Source organism: Quercus robur, chromosome 10, assembly GCF_932294415.1.
Source record: "Quercus robur chromosome 10, dhQueRobu3.1, whole genome shotgun sequence".
Lineage (NCBI taxonomy): Eukaryota > Viridiplantae > Streptophyta > Magnoliopsida > Fagales > Fagaceae > Quercus > Quercus robur.
The window spans coordinates 30282836-30291555 of NC_065543.1; the positions used below are offsets into that span (position 1 = coordinate 30282836).

General features: G+C 36.1%; 1 pseudogene; it reads left to right on the forward strand.

Moving 5' to 3' along the window:
• Positions 1 to 261: 261 nt before the first annotated feature.
• On the forward strand, positions 262 to 1927 carry LOC126704049 (pentatricopeptide repeat-containing protein At3g18020-like; annotated as a pseudogene).
• The last annotated feature ends 6793 nt before the right edge of the window (positions 1928 to 8720 follow it).

Sequence of the window (8720 nt, forward strand, 5' to 3'; positions counted from 1 at the left end):
TTTTCTCCCCTTTTTTTTGGACCCCTTTCTCAGGTGGAGAAAGGTTCTATTTATACTAGTTAGCCCTTCCTTCAATAGTGGATTTTGGTGATGAGAGTTAGAAGATACTCGTCTCATTAGGTGTTTCCTCCACGTTTTAGTGGGATGACTATTTAGGCCGGTCAATCGGTAATAAATATTGCCCTATAAGATGGGAACATCTATTTAATGTGGAGTTAACTGTCGCTGGATTTAGGCGCTATCTTCTATGGTTCACCAATCATGTTTCGATCATACTGCATACATTCTTCGGCTCATTTCTATATTGTCAGGTAAGCCGAGATTTGTGTCTTATAGGCCAAGCACTAATTCGCAGTGAATGACATTGCTGGGTTGGAATCCTGGGTCTTTGAGTAGGGTCAAATTCTCTTCTCTTACAATGTTTGGTTGGTCCACCTCGTTAGTACCATAGGCTTGGCATGTCCTCTTATTTTACTCCGCTTCTTCATGGATTGAGAGCCTTGAGTAGAGAAAATCAACAACCCATAATGATGAGCATATGTTGTTTTGAATTAACATAGTGGATTCCAAAACATTGGTTCTTTTCTTTTGGTAGCTTACTACTTTTGATTACTTCCTATTTAGATTACTTGTATTCTTAGTTTGATTTTATATCTGAAAAATCATATTTTTGTTGAACTAGAGTATGATTTATTTAGTTTAGATTTTGGTTAATTTTCCTACAACTACACAAGTCTCTGTGGATTTAACATCGCTCCTGTTAAACTATACATCGGTATTGTTAGTGCACTTGTGAGGATTTTAAAATTTCACAAGTTATGTATACACACACATAAACAAACCAACTCAATTGGTGTTAAACAAGAGATATGGGGTTCGAATTGGTGAATTGGGTAACGCCTAGAAGGTGTTTGATGAAATGGGTGAGAATGGGGTAGTACCCAGTTTTCTAACATATAATGTATCATGAGGTGGGTGGGAATTGATGTGCACATTTGGGAGAGGATGAGTGAGGACTTGCCTTTGAGAAATGCTGCTTTTGCTTGGGTGATCCTGTGTGTAGAGAAGGGTTTTTTAAGGAAGCGTTTAGGATTGTGGAAGATATGTCTCAAGGGAAGAATGTGTCTAAGGAATTCTTTTACGGATAGATGATAGATTCACTTTGTAAAGCCGAAAGGCATCATGGGACTCAAGGATTTGTTTACGTAATGAGGAAGAGGGGGGTTTTTTCCAAGTTTAGCATTGTACAATACTATCATACATAGACTATGCAAGGAGAGAGGTTATATGAGGGCATATTACTTGCTGGAGGAAGGGATTGAGTTTGGGTACCTAACATCCAAGTATGCATATTAGGGTCTAGTAGAAGGTCGTTGCAAAGAATTTGACCTCTAAGAACTTCTAAAAAGCAAGAAATCTTCTCCAATATATGATGAATAAGAAGGGTGTGGACAAAAGTCAAAAAACTATAATGTTCAATATATATTTAAAAACTCTTTGTTTTATGAATAACCTAATGGAGCTTTTGAATGCTCTTGCTTTTATGCTTCAGAACCAGTATCAGCCTAATGTCATTACCTTGAACACAGTTATAAATGGGTATTATAAGGTGGGGAGGATTGAAGAAGCTTTAAAGGTATTAAATGATATGATATTAGGCAAATTTTGTGCCCCAGATGCTGTGAACTTCACTACTATCATATGTGGTTTATTAAATGTTGGAAGAGCCTAGGAAGTTTTCAACTTTTTGCATCACATAATGCCAGAACGAGTTGCTAGGTCTGGTGTTATGACATATAACGCAATTCTTCACAGCTTGTTTAAACTTCAACAAGCAAATGAAGCAATAGGGACTTTTAATAGAATGGCAGGTGAAGGCATCTTAGTGGACAGTATCACTTATAGAGCTTATGTTCACTTAGTTTAGATAACTTCTAAGTGTGATCCTTGATCCCAGTTGTCATGATTAAAGCAAATCCCTCACAGTTTCTTCTCACTTTGATGGAAATTATTATGCCTATTGAAAGATTAGCATGAAATAGTTCCTTAAATCCTTAGATTAGAGAGTATGGCTGTCAACTAAAAAACGATGGAACAAAAGACAAACCAAGGTAGAGAAATTGTCTAAAGATTAGTTGAATGAGTGCAATTGGAGTAATAAAGGATAGAATGTAATTTTTATGGTTGTATCCCAAGAATAGTTTAAGATAATCTCCTTGTGTGAGAATGCCATGGAGACTTGGGATATTCTAGAAATAACTCACGAGGAGACTAAAAATGTAAAGAAATCAAAGCTTTAGAAGTTTGAGGAAATTAGTTTGAAACCTTTGATGAATTTTGTGTCAAATTTATTAACATAGAAAACTCTAGTTTTAATCTAGGTAAAAAGATCCCTAATCGTGAACAACCCAATAGTAAATCTAGTGAGAATTCTTAGCCTAGGAAAGACTCTAGAGGAAGGGAAAAAAAAAAAACTTTAGGATATTTGATGCATGTTTGAGAAAATAATCCAAATTATAAAATCCCCAATGATAAACTATGAATGTGACTATGGGTGATTAGTGTGAGAGTGAAAAGTCAGATGATTGTAGGGATGAGAATGTAACTTCTTGGCGTTTGCAGCCTCAATTGGAAGGGCTAATGAGGTTAACAAGAGTGTAAATGGTAAGTCATCTAAGGATGATTTAGATTGAGATGATGGCATGACCCATAACAAGCTATTTAAGGAGTATACCAAATTTTTTGAACCCATTCTTAGTTGCATAATGGGGTGTTTACATGCAAATTAAAAAAAAATCACTTACAAATCTATGTTAATAATTAATAATTACATTATATTTGTAATTACATTATTTGAGTTAATGAGATTTATGAGCATTGTAATATTAAAAATTATACTTTTTTCTAATAATCAAAATTTTAATATAATTTTTAAATAATAATTTAACATATGTAAATTTATTTAACTGAGTTCTTCTAGGACCACAACAATTGTACTACAACTTTACATAAAAGTTTGACTTGCCTATTAGTTTCACATAAACTCACTACTTAAAGGCTGCATTTGACTTTATGTAAATTCATTTTCGAGTGTAAAATGGATTCAGGGGAAAATATTTTTTTGGTAAGGAAAATGCTTTCAATGTGTTTGGTTGCGCCATGGAAAACATGGCAGAAAACAATTTCTAGTGTTTGGCTGCTGCAGAAATAGTTTTACTATATTCATGTTCCCATGTTTGGTTTGTTAAAAAAAAAATCGGAAAATATGAAATGAACAGCAAATAGAAACCTACATTCCTGTAACAATCTACACAAATATTGTACTCATCTACTTCAACATGAACAAAGAGCATCTAATAAATATTTTCATAATATTCATATCAATAATCACATAATGTAGCATTCACCATTGGAGTTGAGCCTCCATGGTCTACAAAAATGACACCTACACGTGGTATCTAAATAGTACACATGTGCCCTACATGCTTACACTAAACATACATAACTTGGGTAATTGTATCATCCTAAGCACACAAAATATTACATCCTATAGTCAAGGTATGTAACTGTTATCCCTTGGAGCATAACAATCCACAAAAAATACATACCATCATCATATGTCCAAGGTTAGAAATACATACATAGCCTGCTTATACAAGCTGATGTTTACAGATAATACAATACTATCACATATATGGTACAATCAGAGGTGAATACTAGTACTACGACATATTACCAAAAAGAAAAACTACCATAACAGTCAACACCAAACAGTGTCGTTAGAGTTGAGTAAAAAATAACTATCCATCCAAAGCCTCCTCAACTTAGCATTCTTGACCAGAAATCCTCCAGTTGCCTTCTTATTTTCACACAGATGATTAAAGGCAATTGTGAGCATATCTTTACTATACCCATCTGACGCCATGGCTATCACCTCAGAGTAAAGACTGGTGTAATCAACAAGCCCTCAATTGATTTCTTTCAAGGCCACAACAATTTCCTTAAGTTGATTAGACAAATCAGTGAGAACATTATCATCATTGGGAGGTGCACAACTTCTCTTGCAGGACTTTGAAGCTGTGGACTTGGTGGTGGATGATTCTACCACATTCTTCCCCTTGTCCCCCTTATCCACCACACCCTCCTCGTTATTGTCAGCTACATTCTTAGTGTCACCATCATTCTCTTACTGTGTGTCAAAATCAACGTATGACTTAGCAAAGCCGCTTATGCCATATCCTTACTCACTACAAGGGCCAACTTATCGTACATCTCTATCATTTTGTTCAAAAACTCGGCATGCTTATGATGCGCCTGTAAGGGAAAAAGGAACGTAGAAAATTGAATATTCACTCTAATAATTAAAATTGACTCATATAGATGCCATATTCACTCATATAATCAATATTTACTAACATAACTCAGTACACATCGCAGGAGCATCAAAATAAGACTATATTAACAAAATATTGTTGGAAGCCATACCATAACTTCCTCCTGATAGGTCTTGGCGTCGCATGTGATCATCTTGAGGTTGTTCTCCCATCCAAATCTACTCTTCTTCCGAAGAGTCTGGATGGTACTCCACATAATCCTCAATGTACGCAGCCGATTCTCCACAAACGAGGGGTAGCACTCTACCCCAAATTCAGTAGAGATGGCCTTGGCTACAGTGGCAAAAGAGCCTACCTTGAAAATGTTTGAGGACTTGTTGCCTTTCATAGCCTCTTCAACAAGTAGGATAAGCATGGTAGTGTGTATTGGGGGTAACCACCTGAACTGCTTAGAGCCCACCTTCTCATTCTTTTTCTCTTTCAACATTGCCACATATAAAAATTGTATAGTGAAAGTATTACTGTGCATATGAATAACAAAACAAACACACATACAACCATGCTTATTTGAGGAAAAAACGAATTAACTTCAATGAACTTATAAATGTGCACAAAAAACGAAACAACTATTGGAAATAACAATGTAATACTGAAAATAATTATCCTTACACCACCATAAGTCTATAGTAAATATATTGTCCTTACACAACAGATAGTTATAATTCTCAGTGTCATTAATCATAGAAAAATACATTACATATTACAACTATAAAAATTTGAATCACACATATTTAAAGTACTACTCTCCACTCTTGATATAATCAGACCACATGGCATGGCATATCTCATCTCTCTTACATTTCACACTTTACTTTCTTTGATGGAGTCCCCACGTGAACATGTTTCTGGTTCTCCACTACTAGACTCTACTTGGTTCATTGCAGCTTCTATAATATATTCAGTAAGATCAACTCCCATGATGTGATTATGAATCACACAATATGCTAACACTACCTCCACTTGGGTTTCAAAAGACCAAAATGGTTCTGCATCCAAGACTTGAAAACGTTTCTTCAATACTCTAAACCCTCGCTCAATGGGAGTTCTCAAGGATGAGTGATGGAGGTTGAACAATTCATGTTCATTCTCAGGAGGACGATCACTAAACTCTTTTAAGTGATATCGAACACTTCAATAAAGTGACAAAATTCCATTTTTATTACCATACCTAGCATCACCAAAATAATATTTACCTACATATATTGAAAAATAAAACGAAATCACTACTATTCTTTAGTAAAACGAACAAAATTTATTAAAACTAATAAACCCAAAAGGTGAAGTAATCCTATAATACCTTTGGGAATTGAAAATCCCCTTGGCCTAGTAAATGCATCATTTAACACACGTGAATCATGTGCACTGCCTTCTTATACAACAAATACATAAGTGAACTTCAAGTCAAAACTAATGGTAGCTTACACATTTTGAGTGGTTCCATCTTTGCGACCACGAAACCTTCCTTGTATTTCAGGTGGCACAGATGCACAAACATGTGTACCATCTATGGCTCCAACACAATCCTAATTTTCGATAGATTAAAAAATAAACAAAATCTTCACAATTTACAAAAATACACAAAGTCCCAATATTTACCTTAAAATATGGGAAGAACCTTCTGCTATCCCTTATCTCTGTGGGTGTATCTTCGCTAGGCAATCTTATTAGAGCTCTATATAATTTCAGAATCCCTTTAAGGACGACCCTGAAATATCTATGAACCGTCTTAGTCGATTTATGGAACCAACTACCAATTATATGGAACCTCACACTATAACCAATTATGTCTAAGAAAATTAGCACTTGCTTACTAACGGATATGTGAATAGTAGGCCATATGTGTTCTCTCTCAGTAAGGATGTCACATAACTGGTGGAAAGCTATAGGCTTCATCCTAATTTGACTTACACAATGTCTCTCACTTTCATACAGAATTCTATTTATGTAATGCTCTCTCTCGGCTGCTAACATAAGTTGCATTATGTAGTCATCTATGTCGCAATTTCAGATATGAGAAACAAGGGAGAAAATGGCGCGGGTTCGAAAATTTTGAGGGATAAAATTGTCTTGATATAGTACGTTCATGTCAGTTTTTTGGCGCAAAACCCAAAATTAAAACCCCGCACCTAGCTTTTTGGCGCCAAAAGAAATGAAGAATACCCTTCCCTACATAACTCTAAAAAAAACAAATAAAAATCCTTCCTCCAACACAAACACAGCAACCATTTCAATTCACCCACAATGGCCCCAAAACCTATCAGAAACTCACTGTTGCCAAAAGCTCCCTCATTTCTTTTACAAACTCAAACCCACAAAAAAATCCATCCTTTTTACATCAAACTAAAACTACAAACACAACAAGCTCCCCGACCTCCAAAACCCCAAAAATAGAGCCAAAACATAGAAAGCTCCTTCCTTTCTACCATTAAGCCAAAAACCCAACAAAGGTCACTCCTTTTTGCCATTTCCCAACAACTACAACCCACAACAATAGCAGTGACAAGAACAACCACAACAAGCACATACAACAACAATCGACAAGAATCAAAGAAACATAGAGACAAAGAGAGAAGGGAGGAAGCAGTGTCAAAAGGAAAAGCAAGCAGTGTGAAGGAAAGCAATAGCAAATAGAAAGACAAAATGGGTCCTAGTCCATTTTCATGCTATGCTTTTATTATTAGAATACATGCTCACATGTTTATAGTAGCTCAAGTGTACACATGAACACCAGACACACGGCAACACCTATTCCATACAAACAGAGCATGCTTGCACAAACACATTTTCAAATAACAAATCAGAGATGTTGGAGGAGGGTAGGGCTTCACCGATGTGAGGGAGAGTTATGGCTTTATAGATTAGGTACATGCAGAGCTCGAGGTGGGCTTGGAGTGGTCGGAGGTTAGGTTGAGTGAGATGAAGAAGAAAAGGGAGAAAACTCACAAGTAGGGAGGGGATAACGGCGGCGCTGCTCATCGAAGTGTGGGGGTGGAGCTCGGATTGGCATCGATGAACAACTGAAGCTCTCTCTCTCATCGGTGCATGGGGTGGAGCTCGAACTTGTGGTGGTTTCGCGTGAAGAGGGAGGGATGAACTGAGGTGAGCTTTGAGTGGAGTATTCGAACTGAGTGAGAGGAGTGTGTGAGGAGTGAGGAAATACTGAAATGAATTGAAGGTAAAATGAAGGTTGAAATGATTTTACGGGTTGTGTAGCCAATTTTACAGTTAAACTGAATTCTATTTTTAGTTTGACTGTATTTTCAAGTGGTGCCAAACATGGACTCGGGTGTAAATTGCTTTCGAATTTCAATTTACCACTGAAACAAACACAGCCAAAATCATGGCCAAGAAATTATATCCACAATTTTTTTTTTTTCATATTTATAATCCTTAGAGAACTAGCATTGGGGGGTGTAAACACCCCCTAGTTGCTATTTTACAACCCAAAACAGCAAAAACTCACTCCATCTGAGTTTTTATACCTAAAAAAATTTGCAACTTAAGAATAGTAAGGTTGCATACCTTACTATTCTTAGGTTGTAAAGAAAATAATAATATTTAATCTTGTGGTTGTGTGTGAATAGAAAAAGATAGTGGGAGGAAAGAGAGATATAAGAATACTTTTTATTATTTTATTAGGTAATTTATATTATTTTATTGGGTTGTACGTAAAAATAAAAAATGGGATATAGGGTAAGTTGTAAAATGAATTGGTAAAATAGATAAAGTAGTATTTGAGGATGCAAAAAAAAAGGTTTTGTTTTTTTGGCATCCTTGGATGCTAGTGCTCTTAGAGCATTCACATTGGGAATGCTATATGCCATATGTTGGTTCAATTTAGCATAAAAGCCCAAAACAAACTCTACATCTAGACTTCTAAAAAGGTACTATTGTAAAAATATTTGGAATTGTGCTATAGTGCAATTCTAAATGGAATCGCACTGTACCTCAATTGTAAAACAAAATATAGTATTTTATTCAAAATGTTAGGTTTTCTCTCTCCATTCACACGACACGGTCTCTCATCTCTCTCTCTCTCTCCATCGCTGAAGCTTCAACAGTCTCTTATCTCTCTCTCCATTGCTAAAGCTTCACCAAGCCTCTCACCCTTTCCATCGCTGAAACTTCACATGGCCTCTCTGTCATCTCTCATCACACTATAGCTCAACCAATTCACCCTCACCCATCTCCATCGCTAAAGCTTCACATGGCCTCTCTCTCATCTCTCACTGTAGCTCAACCTATTCACCCTCACCCATCTCCAAATCCCTTTGCCGATTCACTCATCTCATAAACCCATTTAACTCTTTACTTTATCACTCTCTT